Raw genomic sequence first — 17,183 nt, forward strand, 5'->3', positions numbered from 1 at the left:
TCTGAGAAAAATGAGTTTCGTTTCTGGGGCTGCGATGTCGTCATTGTAGTAATTGTTTAACTCCAGCGGATGTGCGTTCGTATGCGATGTGTGTACAGTTAGAATGTGGGAGATGGAGACGGCGGGGAATAGTTTGGAAAATATCTGAAATTTCTGGCGGCAAATACCATATGCTTTACTCTCGGCGTTAATACTGTCCCGATAGGAATAAGAATTACACTTTAACGCTTCCTGCGCAGTTGGGTGACTACATTTCGACTATTTGTTTATGGACAATCTTTGCTTCCGAAGTTTTATTAATTTGGAGACTTTGGAGAGGTCATCACATATTTGGTACAACATATCGTCCTCTCGTTTACCTAATATTATTCTCCTCAGGACTCACCTCTCGAAGGTATTCAAGAGTTATTCAGAAGTTTGTGTTGAGGTCCATGTTTCACATCCGTCGCATAGCACCGATCTTAATATCGTTTCGTATAATCGCCGTTTAGCTTTCCTGTGTACGCATCTGACTTTTAAAATTGGCCAGATCGATCAGAGCAGCGGTAAATTCGTTTCCATTTTTCGTCAGTTGTACACCTAAATATATTAAGTTGTCTACGTTTTAAGTTGTGCTCGTCTTCTTCTTTTTCTCTAGTCTTTGTCTCGTTCACAAGCGGGGTCGGCTCGAAAGTCCACGAATATTTGATGGACATCGATATTAAATTTCTAACTTTTTTCTAGCATCTGTTTGACCCTAAGTAGCTTTTAATTGGCAATCATCCAGTCCGAAAACTTTCGTCGTATTAATTTTTTTTTTGGAGTAGGGTAGGTGAATGCGTCTACATACAGAGTGTTGGATTCCCGCAACAGTATGCTGTCGAACAACCAATTAAATACCTCCCTGTCATCAGAGAGCTAGCCTGGAACCGTTGGGCACATCACCTCCGGCTAGCCCTCCCGCTCTCCCGGCTTTGGGAGCCTTCAAGTCAGGGAATCCCTTTCACCAACGGAAGGGGAGTGGAGAAAGAGAGTTGTTAGTTTAGGGAACTCCTTGCCATTCACTCCAGCTGCCAGCACTCTTCAGCACCTCTTTGACAATGTTGTCTGAAGAGAGCTCCCCTGTGTCTGCATAAAGCTGCTGACGAAAACTGTCCCACCTTTCGCAAGGGAAAAGCTGTGTTCAGTGTCATCCGCCACTCCTTGCAGAACACACAATCAGGAGATCGCGCCTTCCTAATCCTGTGCAGGTAATAATGAAAACTATCATCCCCGCTTAGAAGTTGGGCAAGGAAGTCATCAATCTCACCGTGCGTTCGGTTCAACCACGGGTCTAAATTGTCGATGAGCGGCGCAGTCCATCTGTCCCTTGACTCATTTTGCCAATAGAGTTGCCATTCGATAAGGGTGCGTTAATGTTCTTCACGGGCAAGCACCTCTCTAAGGTTTCCACCCTTACGGTGGTAGATAGCTTTACTCGGCAAGAAGGGCCACGGGGATCACTCCCGAGATCACCATCACCCCCGGTTCTGAGACAGTGCGATACGCAGACGCCACTCGCAAAGCTCTCTCTTCTCTGCACTTGACCAAGGCGCTTACGTGCACCTCTTAGTCAAGGGCATCGGCAAATACCTCCGTGCCATAGAGCAGAACCGATTGCGTTGCTCCCATAAAGAGACGTCTCCGAGTATATATAGGACCCCAAACATTCGCCATTAGCCAACTCAAGGCCGCGACTCCAGCTGCAGCCCGGTTCGCTGCTGCTTTGATTTGCTCGAAGAAGCTCATTTTCGAGGCGACCATTAAAGCAAAGTATGATAATTAACCGCTGGTTTTGACTCTATAGTCAATCGATATGGGACGCAGGGTCGGGATTCTCTTTCTGGTCAAGATGACTACTTCGGTTTTTTTCAGCACAAGGTTGAAACCGTGAGTAGTGCTTACCCGTCGCATCAGTATGCCAAGTCTGCTTTGCGCCTGTTCAACAGTGCGTCCGGCAAAAAGTGCCGCAACGTTGTCTGCATAACCGACTAGGTGCGACTCTTCGGGCATATCGAGTCTCAGCAGACTATCATAAGAAGCGTTCCAGAGGTCCGGCCCTAGGATTGATCCCTGTGCTACACCCGACGTGGTTTCCATCCTCCTTTGGCCCTCTTGCTTCTCACAGAGCAGCATCTTTAAGATAATCCCCCAATATCCGCAAGAGGTAGTTTGGGACTTGAAATTAGTTTTTTAGTGTGCCTAGCACATCTGTCCATCTTACAGAATTCAAGGCATTTCTGATATCAAGCGTTATGAGGAACACTATCCGTCGAGATCGGCGGCAGTGTGCCTCGGTTCGATGAACCGCATCAACGACTTCCATAATAGCATCCACTGTGGATCTCCCTGTTCTGAACCCTAACTGCCTTGGGGATAAGTCCCTGGCAGAGCGGATCGCTTCAGTGAGTCTACTCCTGGTGAGCTCCTCGAGCACTTTCCCAGCCATGTCAAGCATACATAGCGGTCGGTATGCAAGCAGGAGCTCCGAGTCTCCTTTTCTCTTGCTGATTAGCGCGAGTCTAGCCACTTTCCAGCGACAAGGAAAAATGCCTTCCTTCAAGCAAATGTGGAACGCTTCAAGCACCAATTCTAACGGTTGGCGGAACACCAGTTTGTAAACATCCGCCGGGATGCCATCAGGGCTTGGCGCTTTCTTGTTTTTAATAGTGAGAACCGCTTCTTCGCACTCTCTCATTCTGAAAAAGGGGTAATCTTCGACGCGCTATTTATATTAAGCCGTGCAGAATGTCTAGGAAACAATGCCCGCACAGTACGGTCCACCTGGTCGGTGCTTAGTATGCAGGGCTTCCGCAGAGCTCCGATTTTCCGGGTGAGAAGCTTATAGCCATGTCTCCACGGGTCCTCATTCACCTCGTTGACCTGTTTCAGTTAGCCGCGAGCTTTGCTTTTATTTATTGCGCTGCGGAGTCTCCTTTTTGCTGATCTATACTGTGCCTTTATGGCGCATGTCCCCTCGTTGGCGTGTAAACGTTGTGCCAAACGGCGACACTTCCTCCATAGATCAGCAATTTCTGCCGTCCAATAGTACATAGAAGGCTTGTTGCGGCTGGGACTCCTCCGGGGCATGGAAGCCTTACAAGCTGTCGTTATCAGGTTTATCACTGAATTTACGACGGTGTCAGCTGCGACGCTATCACCCTCCGGAGCGTCTTCCAGCGCGACTCTACCTGTTCCAAGAGCTTCGACGAATTTCCCGATGTTGACTCTCGAGATATTTCACAGGCGTTGCAAGCGTCACGTGGGTGCTCGCCGCCAAGTAGCGTCAACCATTTGGAACTGCGATGTACTAGTGGTTGGTATTCATTAATCGTCTTATCGCCGTACAGTCTAATTCTTCTCTTTAGAATTTTTGTGAATATTTTGCTAAGTACTGAGATGTCTCTGTAGTTGTCACATATCAACTTGTTACCTTTTTTGAGGATAGGGCATATCACACTTTTCGACCACTCTTGCGGGATCTGTTCGTGGATCTAGATCGAGAGGGATTTGATGCATGCCTTGTTTATTTTTTGACATTTGATTGCTGACTCTATTTCTTCCAATATTGGCGGTTCAATGTTCCCATTATGCTTGACTATACTCGTAAGTCTCGTGAGTCCTGTGATAGGTTGATCATTTCATTGGAATTAGACGCCCATCTCTCACGTGATTCACTTTTGTCCAAAATGATTGTTCTGATTTTGTTCCTCAAAGAGTGGTTTTGAATTGACAACCAAGCCTTACACTCTTCACTACTTTGTAATCTTCTCGTGTGTTGTTGCTCGCGACGTTGCCGTCCAATTTTCTTCAATTCGTTCATTGTATTGTCTGAATGCCTCGTTTTCGTGTCAAGTGCTTCCTGGTATTTATCGTCAAACCAATCATTTCTCTGGCGTATTTTAGGGAATACCAGGCGTCATCTATAGGTTACCTAATTAATCGTTCTTCCAGTTTTGCCATCTGCGGATGCTAGTAGTCTTTTGTGAATGCGCTTGAGTGAAGCATGTTAACTTTATAATTAAATTTCTGCTACTTGCAAAGTCGATGAAGCGTTTAGCCGTTGCCATTTCAAATATTATGGACACTGTGCCCCTTGTTCCTTCTTCCATATGCCTTCTCGTTCCCAACCTTGTCGTTGCGACTCAAAAATCAAGTTTCTCGGGTTATTTCCCATTTTTGAAGATTGTGTGCCACCTCATGTCGGTTATTTCTCAACCATTCCAGTTTGTGTCCAGGACTGCTAGAACCCTAACTTTGTACTTGCTGTCCTGTTGAAAAAGGTCTTTGACAGCACCAAATTTATTCAGTAATCTAACATTGTAGGATCCAAGAGCGTTGTCATTCATTCGTTCGCACTGTCATTTCTGTGGTATGGTTGTATGGCTGTTGATATTTGATCTTTTGTTGGATGACGGGTTGCAAGCTCATCGCTCTGAACCTCCAATCAGGTCAATGGCATTAGACGCCCTTGACGAAGAGGTGGGGTGGGATGCAGTATAGTGAAGTTATCCCAATGTTTTTATTGAGGGTTCTGAACTTACGGATGGCAAAATAAACAAGTCGGGAAATCGGAAGCCAAACGCTTCAGGTTTTGTGTATGCTTATGTCATCCCGTGTGTCGGATCCGTCGAATCGATTTTTTTGGCATCAATTGTATCTAGATATAGTGTAGAATATATGAGTAAAGTGATTTTTTGATATTCGAAGTCGTTCGGAAATTATAATGTTAAACACGTGATAAGTCACATGCCAGATTTAAGTCGATCGCCGTAATAAAGCTCGTATTTATCGGTCCGAATGACGTTCGAATGAGTTCGTAAAAATCGTGAAGAAGGACAAAAATTGAAGCCAAGGCTGTACCTGTATTTCTTGAAGACACCTAAGGTTTATGGACTAGGTATAGCAGATTAATGGTCAGTTAAGGTTTAAACGCTAAAAATAAGATTCTACTTTTTAAATGCGTTTTTCTCAACACTCCCACCATAGCCCAAAATCTATCCAACGAAATTCTTTGAAATTTTCACCACTTATTCAGAACATATTTTTACGGTGGTCAAAGGGTAGTATAGGTCCCGGGGCGAAACGTGGATTGGTACCCACGATGGAGCATAAAACCTGGGAAATGCCTGCTGAACCAACACCAACAGCTCTACTACCAAACCCTATCTCCACCTCCACGTGGTGACCGCTGGAAGCTCTTTCTTGACGAAAAGCTGCAGACGGAGAAGGATGAAGGCGAGTCTCCCACGCCTAAAAACGGGACAAATTGTAACAACTGGTCCTCCAGGTTGGGGGTTGGGTAGGGCTGACAACCCTACACGGAAAACAACCTGTTACGAAGCCACAACAGGAGCCTCGGATAGGACGGATGTTAAAACGACGGACCCGGCAACGACAAAGGAACAACGATTTGCGCATTTTCTCATGGAACGTGCGCTCCCTGTACAGAGATGAAGCTGATAAGCAGCTAGCCGATACCCTGTCCCAATATAGGGCTGATGTAACAGCCTTGCAAGAGATGCGATGGACAGGGACTGGTTTCCTGGAGAAAAGCCACTACACCATATATTATAGCGGCCATCCAGTGAACCATGTGCTCGGAGTAGGTTTCTTAGTCAGCCAAAAAATGAAACCTGCTGTTATCGGCTTTGAAAGTATAAGCGAACGGCTATGCACTCTGCGCTTGCGAGGCAAGATTGGAAATATAAGCCTCATAAACGTTCACGCCCCTACAGAGGAGACTGCAGAGTCGGAGAAGGATACCTTCTACGAGGCAGTAGAAAGAACCCTCGAAGCCTGTCCCAGATATGATATCAAAGTCATACTTGGGGATTTTAACAGCCAAGTAGGGAAGGAGCCCGTATTCAGGCGATACGTTGGCTCCCATAGCTTACACGAAAAAACAAATGATAACGGACTGCGGACTATTCAATTAGCAGGGTCACACGAAATGGTTGTTGGAAGTACCTGGTTTGCGCGGAAAGCGGTCCACAAACATACGTGGGCCTCTCCAGACGGGACCACTTTCAACCAAATTGACCACGTGTTGATCGAACGCCGCCACCTCTCAGCCTTGATGAATGTCAGAACATATAGGGGGGCCAATATAGACTCGGATCACTATCTCGTTGGCATGGTGCTCCGAGCTCGAATAACAATACCACCTAGAATCCCCTCTGACAATCAGGTGAGAGTGAACACTGAAGCCATCCACAACACAACCCTCCGCGACACCTATAAGAGGGAAATGGATGCCGCAATAACCGCAGTCAATAGAGGACCTGGAAATGAAGCATCAACTAATGATCTTCACAACCACCTGAAGAACGTTATCATGGATACGGCCACAAATATACTTGGCCCGAGCCGCAAAAGGAGTCGGAACGGCTGGTTCGACGATGAATGTAAGCTAGCAACGGAACGGAAAAATGCCGCATACCGAGTAATGTTGCATTCTCAAAGAACGCGGGCACGCGCAGAGACTTATCACGAACTCCGTCGAGCGGAGAAGCGACTTCACAGACGGAAAAAGGAAGCCTGGGAGAACCAACAGGTCTGTGAACTAGAAAAGTACAGGGAGCAACCGCACCAGGCGCGGAAGTTTCACCAACAAGTCAGCAGGATGAAGCCTTATACACCTCGATGCTCATCCATGCCGAGACAAAGAGGGAAATCTGATTTCCGACAGAATGGGAATATTAGAGCGATGGGTTGAGTACTTTGATGAGGTACTGAACAACCAGAACATCGGCGAGTTGGAGGTCCCGCCAACTGAAGACGAGGGACAAATACTGCCACCACCAAGTTTAGGAGAAACAGTCCGTGCAATTCATCGGCTAAAAAATCATAAGTCGCCAGGAGCCGATGGAATTACAGCCGAATTGGTTAAATATGGAGGCGACCAGTTACACCAAGTGGTTCATCAACTTGTGCTCAAGGTATGGGACAGCGAATCAATGCCTGACGATTGGCATAATCTGTCTCATACATAAAAAGGGAGATATCACACAGTGCAGCAATTATAGAGGTATCACGTTGCTGAGTACCATCTATAAGATATTCTCCACTATCTTGCTAGGCCGGATAGCCCCATACGCCCAGAACATCATTGGCCCATACCAAAGAGGCTTCACTCCAGGCAAATCAGAAACAAATCAGATTTTCTCTCTGCGGCAAGCGATGGAAAAACTGTTGGAATATGGGCACCAGATGTACCACCTCTTCATTGATTTTAAAGCCGCCTATGATAGCATAGCCAGGGTAAAACTGTACACGGCCATGAGAGAATTCGGTATCCCGACGAAATTAATAAGACTGACTAGGCTGACCCTGACCAATGTGCGAGGCCAGATAAAAGCAGCAGGATCACTCTCAAGACTATTCGACATCAACAACGGTCTACGACAAGGGGATGCGCTATCATGCGTCCTCTTTAACCTGGCCCTCGAGAAAGTGATCCGTGATGCTGAGGTGAATGCAAGAGGTACGATCCTCTTCAAGTCCACCCAACTACTGGCCTATGCTGACGATATCGACATCATGGGAAGAACCACCCGAGACGTTCAAACTGCCTTCATACAGATCGAGCAGGCGGCGCGAGATCTTGGGCTGCACATCAATGAAGGCAAGACAAAATACATGGTGGCAACGTCAGCACCGAAGACGAATCAACCAACAACATCAAATCGCACTGGTCAAACACAAGCACGAACAACAATAAGGGATAGGGGAATACAACTTTGAGACCGTTGACAATTTCTCCTATCTAGGGTCGAAAATCACAACCGATAACAACTACGATGATGAAATCCGCGCACGGTTGTTGTCAGCCAACAGAGCCTACTTCAGCTTACAAAGACTGTTCCGCTCGAAACGTCTCACCATAGGGTCAAAGCTCTTACTGTACAAGACTATGATCTTGCCAGTCCTCATGTATTCCTCGGAAACTTGGGTTCTTAGCAAGAAAAATTGCGAACTCTTGGCCGCGTTCGAGAGAAGAATCCTCCGAAGAATTTTTGGCCCCCTACATGAGGATGGACGGATTCCGTAGCCTACACAATGACGAAATCTATGAGCGATACCTATGACCGTCCGGTTGTGGATAAAATCCGGCTCAATAGGTTACGGTGGGCGGGTCACTTAATCCGTATGGATGAAGATGATCCCACCCGGAAGGTCTATAAGGGCAATATCTATGGTAGGAAAAGAAGACGAGGCAGACCCTGCCTAAGATGGAGCGATGGCGTGGGCCAGGACGCCAGACAGCTTTTAGGGATATCGAATTGGTGGACCTCGGCGCAAAACCGGGATGTCTGGAGTTCCTTATTAAGGCATGCCTAGACCGGATAGCGGTTGTTGCGCCGTTGATGATGATGATGATATTTTTACGGTCCGCAAACTAGGATAATTACGATTCGTTCAGTAGTTTTTTTTATTCATTGAAGAAGCCGTAAAAAAAAACACCAAAATTTGCAAAAAAAAGTTTAACAAGGCACCAAAAATTTGGCTTTTAATATTTTTTAATAATCTTAGTTTGCGGACTGTAGTTAAGTTTGTACGTTAAAATGCCGTTTACTTTTTTTCTTTAAGATGATCACAGCGCCCTCTAGCGTGGCAGCAGGAAAACACCTTTTTTTGGGGATGGGTGTATAAATCCCTGTGTATTTAAGTTTAACGAACTATGCGATCATTTGGAAAGTTATGAATTTGATTTGGAAAAATGTTAATTTCATCTGGATATCGCTAATTTGAGATTGAAATGCTATATATGCACTTAGCATGGCAGACTGGGAACTTTAGTGTGATATTGATATTTAATGTTGATTTGCAGTAAATTTATATAAAACAGACAATTTCGTGCTACTATAGTTTTGGCCTCAATGATAAGAGTTTCACTAATCTTTGGATGATGAATTTAGGGGGTAGTCATCAATTATCAACAAATATAGTAACAATTCATTAACTTTATTTGAGCAGATATCTGCGTGAAAGGTATTTGGGACAAGATGTCCTGAGAATGCTTCCGTGAAAGAAGTGATCATTTGCTAGCCCCTGCCCCGCCCCCTTTACAACTAATGTGAAAGCTATTAACTACTAACTGCTTAGCAAGATATTAAGCCAGGTCTTTCATTTTACACCTTTTATTACATGTAACATATGGTGATCGCACCACTTACATTCAATGTAAAACTGGCTGTAATCCCTGCATTTTGTGTCAATTGGTATAATCTTTTCTGAATGACGCGTATGACAGTGGGGCAGACAATGAACCAATTTTAATAAGATTTGACCTAAATATGCTCAAATGTTTGTGAAAAATTCATAAGAGTTATAGAAAAACGTTATTGGTTAAAAGGAATAAGAGTAAAGACCGGTTAAAATTCAGAAACTCACAGCGTGAATATAAGAGACTCGTAAAACATTCGAAGCGGGGCTCCTTTAGAGCATGTCGTGAAGAAGGTGAAAGAGAGGCTTCAAAGTCGTGCAGTGTTCTTAAAGAAATATATCCGGCAAATTGCACTCTTTTAAAAAACTGGATGGAACTTGTGCGAACTCGAGAGTTGAGTCTGCGCAGGCTCTCTTGGAAGTGACCATTCGGGAGAACAAATGACAGAAGTTGGGCAGAGAGTTGGCGGTTCTTGCAAGCCTTCTAGCACATATATGTTGCAAGGGCAATTGGAACGCTACGCTAGCGGTGGTTTCCAATGAAAAAACGAGAGCTACTATACTTGCTTAGAGCCTTTCAACGCACATGGCATAAATGGCATCTATCCAGTGACGCAAAAAGACGGTATAGAGCCCCTAAAGCGTTTTCTATGAAATATTTTTCTGGCATATTTTGCCCTTAGCTACGTACTTACCTCTTGGAAGAACCTTAAAGTAGACTGCTATTGAAATCCAAAGAGTGTGTTTAGAATCCTTAAATTTAATTTATTTAATTAATTTTAATTTTTTTCCCCAATGTTCAATATTATTCAGTACTTTTAGGTAGTGATGGATCGACGTTATTATGCTTTATGGAAACCAGTAGGATTGTCAGGAAGTGTACGAGAGAGAATTTCGATGAGTTCTGAATTAGGAAGCCATATGTAATGGTTCGGGGGAGCAATCACCATTAACGCGCCACACCACGAAATCCATAAAAAATACACTAGAGAAAAATATCCCTTTACTTCCAGCGTCTGGAAATTCGCCTGATTGGAACCCAATAGAAAACGCCTGGAATGGAGTAAAGAGAACACAGCACTAATCGACAAATTTTAACAGATAAAATTAAAAAAAATTAGCGTGAGGCGTCTGAGATAAAAGAGTGCATCATGGCTTCATTTGCTTTACAAAAAAAGGGAGGCAACGATAAAAATTAATATAAAGCAAATTGGAATACCGGAAGCTTGCGCTTCGGGTATAAAGGTTTTGTGTTCATCTTTTGTAAAAAACTTCTACGTACATTTCTCCATCCGTATATAACTACAAATCCAACATATTCTTTCATATTTTTCTAAACAGACATAGATATTATCACCACCCTAAACAAACAAACTGCCCATTATCGAATACTGTACATATACACGTACATATATAAATTTATCGTACACATAAAAGCTTGCATATGTACATATACAGCGCGTTTATTAAATGCAAATAAATCCATCTGAATTAGACACTATCCGTAAACTTCATCAGCACGTATATATATACCTACATACACAGATACGTCTGTCTGGAATAACTGATATTGATGTATAAATGACTAAAGAACTAAAACAAACTATTTTTTGCGATCCCCATTCATGCGAGCTGACTTTGCTGTGGTATTATCGAATTGACATGTGATGATGACGTCATACATGTTGCAGAATGCATGAAATTCAAGAAAAATGGCAAAGTTTTACCCTCTATAGCTTTGTTAATAATGGTTGGATTATCTTCAACCTTGACCAAATTGTGCCTTATATTATCCCTTAGACAAATGTATTTGTACAGATATCGGAACGGGATGTATTTTGAGGTCTAGATATCGTAGAGACGCACTACTGTGGTTTTTTTCAAATTTTTTGGTTGAATAGGTTCTGAGACCTGCTTCATATTTCGGGCACACATTTTGAGCCCTCACTACTCTATCTTTCAGCCGATATTAGAAACATGATCATTTTCGGAAAGTACTAGTTGACCCCTTTCACACATGATCATTTTCGGAAAGCACTAGTTGACCCATTTCACACATGACCATACCCTGTGAAAAAAATGTACATCCCCCTTTCACATGTATGGGAAGGTGCTCCCTCAAACTCAACACAAAATGGCGCAACTGGCTATATTTAAAGGGATTCAAAGACCTTCTTACCAAATTTCGTGCCAATTGGTTTTCGAGTAAATCGAGTGTGACAGACAGACCTACAGACAGACATTGTATCGATTTTTGTAAGATCTACCGTGTGTAATATTCTGTCCAGGGACTGCATGTCATGAATTTTAAGCTCCCTATTGGCTTCCCATCAAACCGCTGATTTTACTTTTGTCGGATCACAAGAGTGAATACTAAAAGTGAAAAATTTATTAGGACACTCTTTCTCAAAAGCAGGTTGTTTTGTCGGTTGATTTTGGAGGTGAACGGTTCTCTCCTGGCCGAGCGACCATCAAATTTCGCTACCAACAATACTCCAGGTATACTCTAGAAGTGACCCGCCCGGTCATACTGGGACATCTTCCAATATCTTGGTGCTTTTGAACCGACTTTTACGTGAATCGTGAACGATGTCGCATTGTTTGATAGCTTACACAGTGGATCATCCCACTTTATGTCCAACTTAGTAGGCTATTTTACACCCTTTAGGGTGTGATGGAGCGCATTCACCGTGTGTTATTTTACCGAAATTTCAGACCTACAGGTATTTTACGAAGTGGCCACAGGTAGCAAAATGTTACCAGTTAAACTTTTCGGTCATTTTATCACTCAGTAAAACGTGATTGTGATTATTAAATTAAGTAGTGAAAAATGAGAAAAATTACGGAGGCATTGATGAACTTCAAAATTGTGGAGATGGAGGTGGGAGTGAATCCAGGAGCGGAGGAGAAGGAAAATCTTGATATATATGTAGTTGCTACTATCTCCCGCACCTATGCGCTATCGCTATCCATTGTCACTTCCGGCTGCTGATCAATACGTCAACTGCCACTTGGCCGTTTGCCGACTAAGTTCTTCGCTCGAGATTGTATTGGGCCAAAGGACACCAATGAACAGTCAAATAAACGATTTCGATTAGTACTTTACGAAACAGATATCAGAGTGAACATCAATTGCACGGTAGAGAATGGAATGGTTGAAGGTGCAAATTTGAAGTGAGGCGGGACTCATTCTCAGAAACTCCCAATCAAAAAATGTGAAAAAAACATAGTTATGTATCTAGGTAAAATGTAGGGCCCAAAACATGTCTCACGTCGACGATAAGACGTCGAAATACCGGAAGCTGGTGCTTCAGATATAAAGGTTTTGTGTTCAACTTTGTCAGAAACTTTCTGCACACATTTTTGCATTCGTATATGGCTAAAAACCCAAACTATTCTTTCACTTCCACTAAAATTTAAGAAGGACTTAGGAGGGGGATCGCAGAAAATTTTCAAAATATAATAACATGCTATTATTAATATTATTGGAGCAGATATCATAACGGAGAGTATTTTGAGGCCTAGATACCAAGTGCATGGACTGATGACATGATTTTTATCAGATATTTCAGTTGGGTAGTTTCTGAGAATGGGTCCTTCAAATAATTGAGTCTTTGGGGTAGCACCCCTCGCCTTTGTTTCATTTGATAACCACATGGCCATATTCGCTGAAAAAAATGTGCACCCATCTATATATATATATGGGGCCCTCCTCCTTAAATTCAAGGTGCAGTAAGGTAATCCACCACTTGCTTGGGGGTTCATAGTACCCATCTTCTAACCAAATTTGGTGTGAAAAGTGCGTGTGCTCGACCCATAGACAGACAGACAGTGATTCGATTTTATTTATTTTCAACAAAACCTTCATAGGCACACAAAAGCGGACCTTAAGGCCAAACACAGAAAACAGCACTGTGAACACTCTGATCTGGTAATAATGTAGTAACTTTGACCTGCTCCAACTTTGTTACTAATGGCAGAATTTACACCAAACCTTTTAATATGATTCTGTATATGAGAAGGGAGCACATTGATAAAGGACTCGTTTGGTCGTTCGCAAAAATCGTAATTCCATATGAAAACATTGTACTATCTATTATCTATTATTCTTATAGAAACTTTCTTTTCTTTATGTTGCATGAAACGTTGATTCATTCTTCATTGATACTTATTTGGTGCTCGCGAAGACTTTACGTTATGAATGGAAGACCTGCAGACCAAACTATTCTGTATCCGGATGGCTCAACAGAGGGGCAGAGCCCTGGACTGTCGCAGCGAAATATTGCGGTTCGAATCTCAGTGGTGGCAGAGAGGTTTGTTATGGTGATATGCATTAAATATGACGCGCATCAAAATATCCGCATTCATTTATTCTACTGAGCCAAAATCCAAATCAAGCACTGGAAAAGCAACCATTTTTTGCGAAAAACATTTATTTTATTTTCAAAATAGATGAATATAAACTTAGAACTAACTTGGGGACTACCTTAACAGTTAAACTTAATTTAATCTAAGGAGATATATGAGAAAAATATTTAATCTATATCTAAGGAGATATATGAGAAAAATATTTACAGGCCTTTTGGAGGAAAAGTCGAAAAAACCTCCACTCGTTGAGCATATTTTAAAACAAGTCGGGAAACCAGGAGCTAGACGCTTCAGGTATGAAAGGTTTTGTGTATTTCTTTTATAAAGAAATTTGGGTGTGCATTTGTCCCATTGGCATGTAGCACGTAAAATATGCATATATTTTATACATTCATAGTCTTAAATTTGCAGAGGAGCGACAGTTTTGACCTAGTATAACTTTGTTAGTAATAGTCCGATTTTCACCAAGTTTGGCAGGATTATGCTCTATACTCTAGTCTATATTGCTGCAATTTTGTGATTCTAGGGTGAACTTAAGCGGGGTTTTCCTGCCAATAACTAAAAATTATAGTAATGTACTATTATTAGCTTTATTTGAACAGGTATCGGTATGGAAGGTATTTCGGAGCCTAGGCACTACATAGTGACAGCCCCTTGATTTTTTTTAGATTTTTCGGTTGAGTAGTTTCTGAGAATGGGTTCGTTAAAAAAATTGTCATTTTCAACCTCCGTACTCCCCACGTTTTCACCAAATTTCAAAACTAAGAACGGCTTCAAAAAGTACCAACCGAGACCTTTAATTTGATACTCCACATGACTATATTTGATGAAAAAACATTTACACCCCCCTTTTGCATGTATGGGGACCCCCCTTAAATTCGATATAAAAGTATGTAACTCGCTATATGCGTGAGCGTTCACAATTCCCACCTTTCTACCAAATTTGGTACCAATCGCTACAACCGTCTCCGAGAAAAATGCGTGTGACGAACAGACAGACAGACAGACAGACAGACAGTAAACCGATTTTAATAAGGTTTTGTGTTTACACAAAATCTTAAAAAGAGTGTGGCGGGGAAGGAAAAAGGAATGGGGGGAGGGGGGGGGACATGCGGGAGAGGGATGGGAATCAGAAGCTAAGAGGGGCGCTAACGATGGGTAGGTTTAAAAAATTGGGAGTCGGAGTAATTGCCGGTGTAGAAGACTATTATACTTTGGGGATCGAAAAGACGGTTCTGTGATTGGAGGGACAAGAGGATTTGGGGAGACAGATGAGTCCGAGGAAGGTTATCTTCAACGATCTCGATCTGCATGGCTTTGGAGACAAGCGTATTGGGATGGGGCAAGGAAGGAATCGATACGTGGGGTTTGGCAGGATTCGTAGAGGACCAAGTTGAACATGTATTTAGAGCGGTTTTCATTTTTAAAAATGTTGGCGCAGTGGCCAAAGATTCTGCGCTCTTTAAGGCGAAGTCGTTCTATTTAAAATTGAGAGCCGAAAATGACGAGTGGTCGGATAAGCTGCTTATAATAAAATAGCTTAATATTTTTCGAAGTAAGGATATTGTTTTTAAGGATAGGATACAAGGACTTGAAGGCAACTAGTTGCACGGCCTAGTGCCTTCGTTATATGAGGGACGTGAGAGAGGCGGGGATTCATTGTCACACCGAGGTATGTGACTTCTTTTAAAGTAGGAATGGGGTCGTCGTGGATTTTGACAAAGCTCTGATGTCACCCTTCCATGATAGACGATGGTCTGGCATTCGTGAGGATTTAAGGAAAGTTTCCAACCGGTGAAATGATGGTAAAGCTCGTCTAAATAAGAATTTAGACAAGCTTTACCGTGGGAGATGCCTTTGGTTGCGGTATAATAGATTAAGCCATCCGCGTAAGGATTCGGATAGGACACGGATGTGGAGTTGGATTGGGGATGCGAGTGGTGAACAGGGAGAAACGGGTTGCAGAAAGGAGTGAAGTGTGAGGAAAGCCGGCGGGGCAAGTATAGGACAAGGAAAGGTGCTGTTGGATGTTGACTAAGGATTCCAGCCCATCTAGATAGTTAAGAATTAGCTTAAAGAGGTATGGATGAAATTGAGGATTTCGAAAAGCTTATACGCGAGTCCGTATTGCCATACGGAGTCGAAGGCTTTCCTTAGGTCAAGGAGGCAGGCTATGGTGGGTGTCCTCCAATTGATACTTAGAAAGATATCAGTCTGGAGAACAAGAAGTGCGTGCTCAACCGAGTGTTTTAGCGCTTGACGCATAAAAGCAAACAAAATCCTTAGCCTAATTTATGAGCCGATTCCCGGGCGTGGAATCAACATGTCTCTGTTCGCAGTTTCATGTATTCGAATATGTTTGGTAAATGTGCGTAAATTGTACAGTTGAGAACATGGCTGCGTTGGGTTTGATTTATTAGTTCATATTATCGTATGCTTCTCGTATATATTTAGTGAATTGATATAGCTGAAACCAACGAATCTGGAGTAATATGAAGTCAAGCAGTTTGGAATTGCTTACAATGAATACACATCGCTGATTTCTATTACATTTTCTTACATGCATTTTGGAATATTTTTGCAACACTTCATTTTTTTAAAAAGTAGTATATGTATAATCAGCCCCGCCATGTTGTGATATATTAACTGCTGGACGCACATGTATCCAAGTTTTATGATTTTTACGATAAGTATAAACGTATTTATTATTTGTTTCAGTGAAATCACTTATGTAGTTTCTAATGTAATGTAATTTCTGAGATAAAAACTTTGACAATCAATACTGAAAATTGAAATAGACAAATTCCATCCATACCTAATGTGACTATATGTCCCGTTTTGAACGGCACCGTCCCTGTTTTTGATTCTCCGCTCCGTTGTCCCCAACCCCAACCAAGGGACGCAAAATTGTCCCGTTCTCCTGAACCGCGCAATGGCTGGTAGATGATGCAGGGAACGGCGCTCGGGGTGCTGTCCGTTACCTAGAAACGGGGTGAGGGAAAAATAGAAGGGCGCTCAAACTCATGTTATATCATAACGGCAGCGAGTTGGCACGAAGAGCCTGACGGAAACTCTCGTGAGCTCGCTTCTTGACGTGAGTCAGCCACGTTACAGATTGCGTCGTTCCACCAGTTGATTTATTCGTTTTTTTAGCCGTTGTTACGTGTACATTTTTAAGGTTTTGTGTAAACACAAAACCTTATTAAAATCGGTTTACCGTCTGTCTGTCTGTCTGTCTGTCTGTCCATCTGTCTGTCTGTCTGTCTGTCTGTCCGTCACACGCATTTTTCTCGGAAACGGTTACAGCGATTGACACCAAATTTGGTAGAAAGGTAGGAACTGTGAACGCTCACGCATACAGTGAGTTGCATCCTCTTACGTCGAATTTAAGGGGGGGTCCCGATACATGCAAAAGGGGGGTGTAATTTTTTTTTTCATCAAATATAGTCATGTGGGGTACCAAATTAAAGGTCTCGGTTAGTACTTTTTGAAAACGGTCTTAGTTTTGACATTTATTGGAAAGGTGGGGAGTGCGAGGGGTTGAAAGTGACCATTCCTTTACGGGGGCCATTCTCAGAAACTACCCAACCGAAAAATCTAAAAAAAATCAAGAGGCTGCCACTATATGG

The sequence above is a fragment of the Hermetia illucens genome, chromosome 1, assembly GCF_905115235.1.
Source record: "Hermetia illucens chromosome 1, iHerIll2.2.curated.20191125, whole genome shotgun sequence".
NCBI classification, from domain to species: Eukaryota; Metazoa; Arthropoda; class Insecta; order Diptera; family Stratiomyidae; genus Hermetia; species Hermetia illucens.